This window comes from Vulpes lagopus, chromosome 2 (assembly GCF_018345385.1).
Source record: "Vulpes lagopus strain Blue_001 chromosome 2, ASM1834538v1, whole genome shotgun sequence".
Taxonomy (NCBI): Eukaryota; Metazoa; Chordata; class Mammalia; order Carnivora; family Canidae; genus Vulpes; species Vulpes lagopus.
In genome coordinates this window covers 135,822,391-135,835,174 of record NC_054825.1, presented here as the reverse complement: position 1 = coordinate 135,835,174, position 12,784 = coordinate 135,822,391, and positions in this window count along the sequence as shown.

Below are 12,784 nucleotides of genomic sequence, written 5' to 3'. Positions count from 1 at the left end.
GGACCTAGCAAGTAAAACAGGCTGGATTCCAGATGTCACAGCTGGGGTTACCAGCCTCTGGAGGGATCTCCAAATAATCCCCTACTTTCTTCAAAAGGCAGAAGGAAGACAGGAAGAGATGGTGAGTGCAATCAGGGAGGCAGGGCTGGAAAGGGAAGACATGCACGTAAACAGTAAAAACAAAGCTCTTATCTTTGATCAACATGTCTCAAAAGCTAGTTCTACAGATGGTCGCTTAAAGGTACAAAACAGGCATTTTCTGGTATTCCTATAACCATGTCACTGAGACATAATGGTTTTAGTATTTTGTAATGCCTATGATATTATTCCTTAAAATACTCAATACTTCATTCATGCATTGCAGCATTCATTCGTGTATTTACCCAAAATTCTGTGAGGCATTTTCTATAAGCCAAACCAAGAGACATGGAGGTATATTTACGCCCTTTAGAGCTCATGATCTATTAGTAGATGGAGACATGGCCACATAATGATCTGGTGATGAGAAAGGTAAGTATGAGAATGAACATGGGTGCAGGGTGTGTGGAGCATGGAGGCAGGACCAAAGGCCATGGAGATCTGGGAAGAATTCCAAGAAGGTGTATTATACATAACTGCATTTTAAAGAACTGTGATTCTTGCAGCTGCGCAGAAGAGGATGGACAAGCCAGGCAGGGAGCAGGAACCACTGGGCCTGAAGACAGAGGTAACATGAAATTACTTGGGGAAAGTGAAGGATAATTCCATGTAGCCAGTCCACTGGGCACATCATTTGGATAGGTGAGGGGCAGCTGATTGGGATCATGCTGGGAGTGGCACCTGGGTTGCTCAGTGGTTGAGCATCTGCCTTCAGCTTACATCAGGCTCCCCACAGGGAGCCTGGTTCTCCCTCTGCCTGTGTCTCTGTCTCTCTCTCTCTGTCTCTCATTAATAAATAAGTAAAATCTTAAAAAAAAAAAAAAAGGAATCATGCTGGGAGAGTGGATTTTAGTTCATGAAAGTAAGGACATGCTGAATGTTGTTAAGAGCATGGTGTGCTCATCCAGTGTTTTGCATAAGTATCATGAAGAAAGGAAAGGAGATGATGGAGGTAAAAAAAGGAATTAATTAAAAAGACATCAACATGAGCTAGAAACCTGCCATCCTCCAGGCATAGTGCTGGGGTGCTTCCATAGAGTATTTCTTTGTAGAATCTACATATCTACACACACAAACAATCCGTATTGTAGCAATGATCCTCTCCAATTTCCAGATAAAGGAATTGAGGTTTATTAAGTTTATGTACCTTGCCCAAGCTGCCATGCTCACAAATGGTAGATGTAGAACTCAAACCCAAGGTTTGGCAAAAGGCCAAGCTCTCTCCTCCTTATACCATGCTGCCCCTGGAGAACATAACTCTGGGTCAGGATTTCACTGGGCTTGAGGGGATAATGATGAGAATCTGTCAGTAACTTAAAAGGAGGCTTGAAACAACCAAGTGAAATAGAGTCTAACTGCAACAACTGAATAAGACTCTGGATCTTAATCTTCCTGTCATAAAAGACAAAGAAGGATGGTCAGGATTAACGCAGTTGGCAATCTCAGCAACCCGCCATCAGCGGTACACTCTGAGCACACGCTGAACAGCACTTAGTCCTACCCAAGCCATTGTGACTGACAAGAGAAGTGCTCTGTCTTCTGAACATGCACAACACGGAAGATTTTTCCAAATGAATTATTCATTCAAAGCTTCCAACAAAAAACGTGTTGCTTTTCATTCAGTGAGGGGGCTGCAAGGAGGGGGATTAGAAGTGCTGAGGTGACGGAAGGATGTTGACGTTATTTAACAGATGGAGGTGCTATAATAATAAGCTTTAAGGTAACAGTTGCTAAATAAAGGCAAGTCTAGTGAAATATGCAATTAAAAAAGAATAGAAATTGATTGGTGAAAACAAGTCAGGGATCGCGAATGCAAGTTGGTTTGGTACCTAAGCTATGAGAAGAATGTAAAGAAGAAACATATTTCCTGAAAATAGTTGTGGTTTCTTAAAAAGTCGAGTAATTATTAGAGATTCAAATGAAGTTTTTTGATGAATACTGAAATATATGTGCTGATTTTACTAGGAAACTTACTAATAGTTAAACTAATAACTTACTAGCCACAGGAAATTGCAGGAAGATGGTGCCTTAAAACTGATTTTTCCCCTAGAGGACAGAGAAAATTTGAGAACTGTCTTTCAAGGGTCTCTTTAGGACACGTAAATAAAACAGAAAAAGAAAAAAAACATGAATCAGAAAAATTAAGGACACATAAAGCAAAAGTCTTAATATTTGGAATTCTTACAAATCAGTGAGAAAACTATAAACATCCCAATTAAAATGGGGTAATGACATTAACAAGCAATTCACAAAAATAGGAAATCAGATGGTCAATATGATTTCCCAGGAAAACATCTCCAAAAGCAATTAATACAAAAATTCAAATGAAAAGAACAATTTCAGATTCTCTTTACTTATTTAGGTAACTCAATTGGCAATATTAAAATGATGAGTGTTGGCAAGATTTTTAAGGAAATGGGTATCATAATATACATTGTGGTTAGGAGTGAAATTGGTATATATATCTCTGGAAGCTATTTTGATAATAGTTCTATATAGGAACTGAGAAATTTAGAAACATATACATTCAACAATTCATGTCTAGGAATTTATTCAGAGAAGTAATGGAAACAGTATGCAAATATTTGTGATTGACAGAATAGTTATCCAATGGAGAACTTTATCTGCAAGGCCTGGTTCAGTACTTACTACTGTGCTTTCAAAAGGTACATAGTATCTTAGCCCTCGCTAACTTCTTAGGCGTTAATTAATTTACCAACTTGTAAGGCATACATGAGAAGGGATCAGAACTTGAGTCGGCCTGCAGAAGCTTCATTTTATTGTTTGTCGGAGAGGGGAAGCTTTCTTTAAAACCTGCCACTCAGCCGATTTGCCAGATTAATGGACAATCTCCATTGCTTCCACGAAACACACAGATGGGTGTTTGTCTCATGCCGCGTGCCTGTCACCAGTAGATGTTGCTCTGTTGAGCCCAATAACTTCTGCTTCTCCAGCTGAGTTATATGTTTACTAATAGCCAATTGTGTTTCTCTTCATGCATTTATCCCAGGTATAATTGTCTCTGTCATTATGTAATTTAATTAAATATCATGTAAATTCCAGTCCCCATATGAGTGTGAAAAGACAGGAGATTTTGTTTCTATGAAAGCTAAGTTAAACACTTTGAATACATTCTCTACATTTGACTTGCTAAAAAATACACACACACACACACACACACACAACAACCCACTGTTGCTGTGAAATTAAGTGGGAGCATGATAGTTGTAAACTATTAGGAAGATTTTATTAACTCAGTATTAATGATTTCATAATTAATGGCTTCATGTTTAAGTTCTTACTCCGCATAAAGTACTAATAAATAATATTTATGGAGCACTGTGGTAAGCAGAATAACGGTCCCCCAAAGATGAACACGTCCTAATCCCCAGAACCTGTGAATATGTTAGGTTACATGACAAAGGCAAATTACAGTTGCTAATAGTTGATCATGTGATAGGGCGATTATCCTGATTATCTGGATGGGCCCAGTAAAATCAGGAGGATCCTTAAAAGTAGAAGAGGAAGGTACGAGAGAAGAGAATCAAGAAACATGTAATAAAAGCTCCAAGTTCACCATGTGAGGACTCCACCTGCCCTTGCTGGCTTTAAAGGTGGAGAAAGTGGCCCAAAGCCAAGGAATGAGGACAACTTCTAGCAACTGGAAAAAGAAATGAATTTACCCCTGGAGCGTCCAGAAAGAAACAGCCCATTGAGCCCTTTGAGTTGGTAATTTGTTACATTCACAACAATATGCTGCTATCAATGTATTTTTTAAACTATATGACCCTTTCAAATTTGCCTCTTTCCATCATTGCTTTAATATGTCAGAAGAGAGAAAAAGAGTGGAATTCCACGTTCTCCTAACAGTCATCATTATTGTTAAGAGAAGAGAGCGGGTGTTGTACATCAGAAGCGCAAGGCCTTCTAGAACATCCAAAGGAAAAGTGTTATTACAGATCTAGGTTAATTTTTGCAGACCTGCCCACACCCTTCCCCTATTTGCATCTCTTATTCGGTCCAGTTTGGTGGTTCACTATACGGTCCCTGAGTCTTTTTCTCCTTCCTGGTGACTTCTCATTTTTCTGACACTATTTTTTTTTCTCTTCTTGCCAAGTTCTATTTATCTCCTAAATTTTCGCTCAAATTTCTTTTCTATGAAATCTTACCAGATAAGTGCAGCCTGCAGCAGTAATTTTTTCATTAACCCTTCTGCATGGTTATGGAGTTGGAATTCATGCTTCTAAGGACTGGTGTCAGAAATTCTCTCTGGAACAAATAAAGGTATGGGCTCAGGGGAGAGGGGATGAAATATCCCAGAGACAGGAGACTGCTTAGCTGAAAATTCCATAGGAATGCCAAGGTCTCTGAAATTAGGAAGGGCATCTTCAGGTGATGAAAACTTAAAGGGAAGAGTAATGAGCATGGACTTTGGGCCCAGGGAGACAGAAATAAGGACAGTGTGGGTGGCTTTTTAAAAATCGTTGTTGCTGAGGCACTTGGGTATCTCAGTGTTTGAGCATCTGCCTTCAGCTCAGGTCATGATCCAGGGTCCTGGGATCGAGTCCTGCATCGGGCTCCCCACAGAGAGCCTGCTTCTCCCTCTGCCTGTGTGTCTGCCTTTCTCTTTGTGACTCTCATGAATAAATAAATAAAATCTTTTTAAAAAATCATTGTTGCTCTATGTTGATGAAAACCCTGGAATGGTGCTTGTGGGCCTGTCTTCTGCATCATTTATGATTATACATTTCTTGAGGACAGAAATGAGATAGCACACATGCATTCCTACAGCATCCACAACAGTACAGAGCCATGCACACAGGTCTCCAGGACAATTGTTTCAGTTATCCGCTGGATTCTGAATGCTCTACACATTGGAACAGTCCATGGGAGCTAAGAACATAGTAGGGATGCAGGAGCTTACTTAATAACTATAAAAATACAACATAAAGAGAATAAGAATATAAGACATACCAGGAGGAAATATTTACAAATGACATATTTGAGAAAGTACTGTCATCTAAAAATATAGAAAGGACTCTTAAAACTCAACAATAATGATGTGAATAACCTTATTTAAAAAATAAACTGAAGACTCAGACACTTCATCAAAGGAGACATACAGATGGCTAATGAACAGATGAAACGATGCTCAACATCATACATCATTAGGGAATTTTAAATTAAATAACACTGAGATACCACTATGCACTTACAAGAATGACCGAAATCTACAACACTGACAACCACAAACGGTGAAAAGGATGCGGAGCAATAGGAACTCTCCTTCATTGCTGGTGAGAATGCAAAATGATGGTCACTTTGGGAGATAGTTTGGCATTTTCTTACAAAACTAGACACACTCTTACCATACAATCTAGTAATTATGCTTCCAGATGTTTATCCAATAAGTTGAGAACTCATGTACACACACATGAATGTTTGTAATAGCTTTATTCATCATCATCAAGACTCAGAAGCAACCAAGATGTCCTTTACCAGGTGAATGGATAAGTAAACTGCAGTACATCTGGACAATGGAATATTATTTAGCACTGAAAGAAATAAACTTTCAAGCCACAGAAAGATATGGGGGAGACCTCAATGAGTATTACTAAGTGAAAGAAGCCAGTCTGATAAAGTTTCATACTGTATGGTTCCAACCATATGACATTCTGTGAAGGGTAAAACTGAGGAGGCAGTAAAAAGTCAGGTGGTTGATGGGAGTGGGGATGGCAAAGAATGAATAAGCAAAGTACAGAGGATCTGATCTGTAGGACAGCAAAATTACTCTGAATGATACTATAATGTAAAACTGCAGGCTTTAGGTGATGATAATGATGTGTCAATGTGGATTCATCGACTACAATAATTGAAGTCTGATGTTGATAGTAGGGAATGCTGTGAGGGGAGCAGGGGATATTGGAACTGACTGTACTCACTGTACAATCCTGCTGTGAACCTTAAACTACTCTAAAAAAATACAGTCTATTTTTTAAAGATTTATTTATTTATTTATTTATTGAGAGAGAGAGAGAAAGAGAGAGAGAGAGAGAGTGTGAGCATGTGCTCATGCTAGCAGGGGAAGGGCAGACGGAGAGGGAGAAAGAATCCTCAAGCAGACTCCCCACTGAGCATGGAGCCAGATCCAGGGCTCCGTCCCAGGACCCTGAGATTATGACCTGAGCCGAAATCAAGACTTGACTGTTTAATGAACCGAGTCACCCAGGTGCCCTCAAAATAAAGTCTATTAATTATATATACGTAGGTGTGTGTATGCACATAAGCATGGGTTTTATACATACATAAAACAAGTCTTAGTCTCTAACTGCCTGACTCATATAGGGTGCCCTAGGGCATTTGGCCCTTTAACGCATAAGTAAAAGAGCACAGATGATCATTCTTCTGCCCCTCCTCATCAGTGCCCTTCATGCATTGGGCAAAGCTGTGGACCTTTCTCCAAGGTTGGCTTTGCCCATTAGTGATTGAAACGTAAGTAAGTAATGAAGTTCCCACTGCTTAAAACGTTTCTATTTTGTCCGTGGAATACATTCCCAAATCTTTATAGGACCTATACAACTCTCCATAATCTGACCCGTGTCTACCCATCAAGCCTTCCCTCTTGCTTCTCCTCACTTCCATGCTTTGTGCATGCATCTCAGAGAAATCCAGTCCATTACTTGGGAATGCCCCTTGGACTATTTGCCCCAACAGGCCCTTCACACTTGCTGCTCTCTTTCCATGCTCTTCCCTCTCTCATTCATTTATTGCCCTCTGTTTTCCCAACTGTATAGGCCTTTTGTATTTCCCAGGCTGTTGAGAAGATTACAAATCAAATAAATACATAATGACAGGCTTTCTTTAAAAAGAAGGACTTTATATTCACAGAGCCCTAGTTGTGGAAACCTGTTCCTCTGTAGGATCAGTAAAGCCATTGAATTTCAGGATGGAGGTCTGGGTGGGTGATTTTGGTTTGGGTTATCAACATACACAAAGAATTTGCAATCCTGGGATTCAATGAGATGACCTAGGGAGAATGTGAAGAATGAGAAGCTAACTAGATGGGAACTAGGAAAAAGGACTGAAAAAATATAAGGGAAGCAAAGGTGTATTATATTTGAAGAAGACAGATGATGAATTTGGTGGAATCGGTAACTGTGTGACCCACCTCTGCATTCCAGATCCAACATGCATGTAAATAAAATTTTGATTTAAGATAATGACAAATGATTATGTATCATGGACCTTCAAGGGTTTCTGAGAAAGCCAAATTTCGGATTATTATATCTGCAAAAGTCCCAAGTCTCGTGAACTTTGGGGACCCCTGATATGATCGACGTGTCTCTTGAAACACAAAATTTAGTCATCTTTGTAGGATGGCACTGTTCATGACATCATTGGCAATAAAACTACCCAAGCTTTAAAGATAAATTTAAAATATAGAATTTTCTCTACTGCTGGTTCCTGCAGCAGTAAAATATACATTTTGAGTTACATAGAGTTGTGGATGGTTTAATTAAAAGCTAGCACTCCATGAATATTACAGAGATAAGGGAACAGCAGCCAAGGGTGAGGTGCCTTATCTGCAAATGCAAACATAACAAGTGGTAATTTTATCTTCTGGATTGGATTTTTAAATAGAGTAGCTGTAATGCCCCATAAAGCAATACACTCAATTTTTTAAAGTCGAGTTGTACCCCTCCTCAGCATCCCTTTGCTGGATTTTAGTTCTGGCTGAGAAAAGAGGACGTGAAACTTGAAATAAGATCTTTGCATAAGAAACACACATGATTCATACCTGATGTGCGGCAAATGGCAATCTGCGAACGACCGGCTGTGAATGGCCTGGCCATTTGTTGACACCGAACGGGTGGACCTAGATTTAATCACACAGAGAAGAGCAAAGTGGTTCTGTTCTCAAAGGGGATCACTGGTGTCCACCGGCTAATGTGCATGCTGGCAATAATACAGTTACAGATAATTGCCATTTTGTAGAGCTTTGGGTAGGTGGGCCATCCACTTAGTATTGCCATGCTGTCTCAATTTCACCTGGTTGGGATCAAAAGGTGCTTTAGCTTGAAGTGAAATGAGTGAAATGGAGAAACAGAGAGCCAGAATCTCGCCTCTCCTGGGCTTTCCTAAGCTTGCAGTGTTTTGAAATCTGCTGTCTGGCCTTTGAAATTGCATTCAAATCCTTCTCTGAAAGTCCTCTGACAGTCACCAATCTCGTATGGCGAGGTCAGCTTGCAACTGAAAAAGGAACATATGACTGTGATGGGTCTATTGAATATACTAGAAGCATCTGAAAGTGGAATAATACAATTGGTTTCAAAAGCCACACTTCCCCCCAAAAGTCACCAGCAAGGGTAAATTGGATGGGAATGCGTAAAAATTGAGTTCCTTGGGCTTTTTTTTTTTTTTTCCTGTGACTTGATTCTAGTAAATTTTCCTCAATCTCCTTTTATTTCCTGGCTTGCTCTTCTCTCATTCATGTACTGGAGTAGAATATAAACAGCTGGTTCATTTGCAATCCATTATGACATTTATAATACTGCCATCCTCATAAAGACAAGGTTTATTGTTAGGGATATGCTATTTCCAGAGTCTAACAACTTGTTATCTGGCAGATTGTATATCCAGATTTTTAATTTATAATTCATCACAATTTGGTCCATTTGAAACTGACCCAAAAAATGCAAACATGGGGATGTTTTTTCTTCTTTTTTTTTTCTTTTACTTTTAAGACTAACAATTGAAACATGACCCATTACTCAAAATGAACCTGCTCCTTTTGTCTCTTTGGGGTGAAAATATTATTTTTAGCCGGTTCCTAAGTTTACATGAACCGTAGGTTTTGATTCTGACACTTCCCTCCTGCTATTTATATTTTTATTCATAAACTTGGAAATTGACAAGGTCTTGTAAATAGTCTTTCAGGAATCCTATTTTAGGAACTGTGCACCAAAGAGGGAAAGATCAGTTGTTTCCACCTAATAGGTTTAAACCTCAGTGGGGGGGTTGGGGGAGGAGAGTATGTCTTTTTAACTAATACCGTGTCATCTTCTTAATCATGCTGATTCTGAATAATTCAGCCTCTATGGAAGTCTCCGAGCCAGAATCTATAGCTCTGTCTCTCTTGGGGGTGGTGGTGGGGGGGGCGCTGGGGTTTATTATTAGGGAGCCTGACAGGAGAGAGCTCTGGCAGGTTAATTGCTACAGCAGGACTAGCTGGGAGTTTGCTGGTGATATATAGCAACTAAAGGGACTGAGGGGGATTGACTCTGCCTATTACAGCACAAATATCTTCATGCGCCTCAGGTTTCTCAGAAAGATATGAGAAATAAATGTTCGCTGTTCATTTTCTGTCTGCACAATACAAATAGCCTCCAGCTGAACATGGCGACTACTGCACAGAGACTTAAAAAAAAAAAAGAAGAAGAAGAAGAGGAAATTTGCAAATTAACATTATTAGAAACATTCCTGCCTGAAAGTGCTGGAAATCAATTTCAATATATTTTGCATTTTAATGAATTGCCAAAGAGATAAATCAGCTGTGTTTGAGGAATGCTTGCCTGGCAATGATGTTTTCTTATCACATCTTGTCTTAACTGATAGCATTTAAAATGAAACCAGTGTTAATTGAAGGCGTGGGAAATGTAACTGCTAGTTAATGAAGTAAATGCATGCTAGTTATGCAGCATTAGAAATTCGCTCTAATGTACCAACTCTGTCTTCCTGCTTTGTAGCCCCTAATTCCAAAGTAGTAATACTCAATATTCTAAAAGGTTGAAAGGCAAAGGCACGCTTTTGCCTGAGCTATAGCTAAAGGCCACCCTGTTCTAATTCCCGGTGGAAACAGAATGCAAATACTGTTGCTTCTGGTTTACACCATACACAACAAATTTCAACTCCTGAGCCTTCAGGAGCCTTAGGTGAAGGCAGTATCTCACACTTCTTTCCTATTAAGAAAATAAACAGTGTAACTTTTCAATCTATCAGCTGTTTGTCTTGTTTAAAATGACCTAGCTGGAAGAGGAAGTGGGTTTGTGTTCATATTTTTGGGCTTGTAGTTTCTCACGTCCTATCAGTGTTCACACAGCAGAGAGTATGTGCTCATTCAAATATGAATGAATGAATGAATGAATGAATGATGCCTTCCTTGATCTCTCATCTCTGAACCACAAAGAAATCACATTTCCCACTGTGTATGTATACATGGTTTTTATTTATTTTTTTAAAGATTTTATGTATTTATTCATGAGAGGCAGAGATATAGGCAGGGGGAGAAGCAGGCTTCCTGCGGGGAGCCCAATGTGGGATTCTATCCCAGGACCCCAGGATTGCGCGCTGAGCTGAAGGCAGACACTCAACCACTGAGCCACCTACATGGCCCTGTAAACATGTTTAAAAAATATAACACTCATTATATATTCACACTCTGTATTAGCATATAAAGAATGTACAGGTATTTTTTTAGGATGCCTCTGCAAGAATATAATCCATCTCCAACTTTGTATTGTTCTTACTAATTGCATTTCACTCTCCTGTAGGTCATAAGTTTTCTTTCTTGCTTTTTTCCCCCTAAATTATGTAAAACAAAATAAATAAGGCAATCTCTTTCTTGAGAAATAATTTCTTGAAAAGTAACAAATTATATATCATCTGGCAAACTGAAATTAGATAGCAACAAAGGAGGCAATTTATCTTATCTCATGCACCACAGAGTGCTTCAAGTCTGGAAGTTCCTGAGGTGTCCCTACTTTTCTATCAATGAAATGGAAAACTCTTCTTTATGAAATCTTTGGGCCAATGCAAGACCTGCTCTTCATTATACAAGGTTTTCTTTTTTGTTAAATTTTTAATTTTTTGTTAAATTTTTAATCTTATCACTAGTATGTCAAATAACATCAAAATTTTAACTATGAGGAATTCATAATTATGTAACTTTATGTAACAGTTAATGGGAAACATACTTCCCAATGGAGAGAAAATATGCCCATTAGATATTGATCATGGGAAAATTGAAAGATCTGATATAGTGTGTCATCTGCTGAATAAAGGGGATCTTGTAGGTAAGTTATTAGGGATAACATGGCTCTCCGTCTTTATAATTAAGAATAAAGCGAGAAACAATTTTGATGCCGAATTATTCATGTGTAATTTGTAATCACTTTGATTTGTGGGATCTTTCAAAGTCCGTTATTCTCCCAAAGTTCATTTCAAGACAGAAAATATCTTTCAGTTTTTACACGTCTCTCTGATCATCTCGATGTTCTCTGCATTATTGTTCACCCCCAGAGTGAGGAGGTTTCTATGGAATGGGAGGAGAGAAAGAAGACATCTCTCAGTGAATCATTTCTGGTCGTTTGCTCAGTGACAGGGGTAGTGGCTAATTACTGAGGCCGAGGACTGGAGTCATTTAGAAAGTAAATGTCAAGTACAACAAGTTTGTGTATTTCAGAGGATGTGCTTGTGTCTTGATGGATTGTTCTTGCTTTGTTCATTGGTATACTCCCAACATTGGAAAAAAGTGGTCACAATTCTGCTGTGCTGGCCGTCTGTGCTCCCACTCCAACCAGTAACAGGTGACTGTTACATCCTCGGTGCATCCTCGGTGCAGGTGACTACACCTGGAGCTTTGGAGCACAGCATACTCCATGAGGATTGGACCAGCAGTGTAGCTGACAAAGCCCTGGCCTTCAGACACATTGCTTCATGTCAAATCCCACCTCTATCATTCACTCATTGTATGTTCCCCAGCAAACTAGTGATATTCTGAGCCTCAGTTTCTTTTTTCTGTAAAACGGGTACAGTAATGCCTGTTTTACAACTCCTATAGGGTCATTATGTGAGATAGAAATGTACATCACTATGATACAAGACAGAAGATACTGAGAACAACAGTAATAGAAATATTAATAGTCATGTTTTCCCAAAGAGTAGAGCTTTTAGATTAAATTTGAAGAATCGAGAAAGGCAGGAAGCTTGGGTGGCTCAGTGGTTTAGAGCCTGCCTTCGGCCCAGGGCATGATCCTGGAGTCCCAGGATCAAGTCCCACATTGGGCTCCCTGCATGGAGCCTGCTTCTCTCTCTGCCTCTCTCTCTCTCTCTCTCTCTCTCTGTGCCCTCATGAATAAATAAATAAAATCTTAAAAAAAAAAGAATCAAGAAAGGCTTTTTTGTAAGATGTGATATTGAGCTGTAATGTCCACTCTGAAGATTTATCGCATGTTTATGTAAAAATTCTTTGTGATTATAGCTTGCAGAATTAAACACTTTGCTTTCATCAATTTTTTTAAACATTTGGACAAAAGTATATATAATGTAGAATTAACTTTCCCTTTCCATTAATATCAGGGCTCTGTTTATTAATTTGTTAACATTCTTCCACTCTGATTGTCTCATACAGCCATGGAATGAGTCAAATATAAAACCTTCACACAACCAAATTATATGAACATCATATATAAAACATGGAGTCACTTAATAAACATGATGTGTTAAAGTGATGAATTCTTACTGTAAACCCAAGGGTAAAGAGCCTTTAAAAATTAATCTAATTCCTCCTGATACACTTTTCTAGAGAAATCATGACATGGTCTGCAGCCAAGCTGGCTTTGAAAAACCATCACTAGCAGCTATTTTT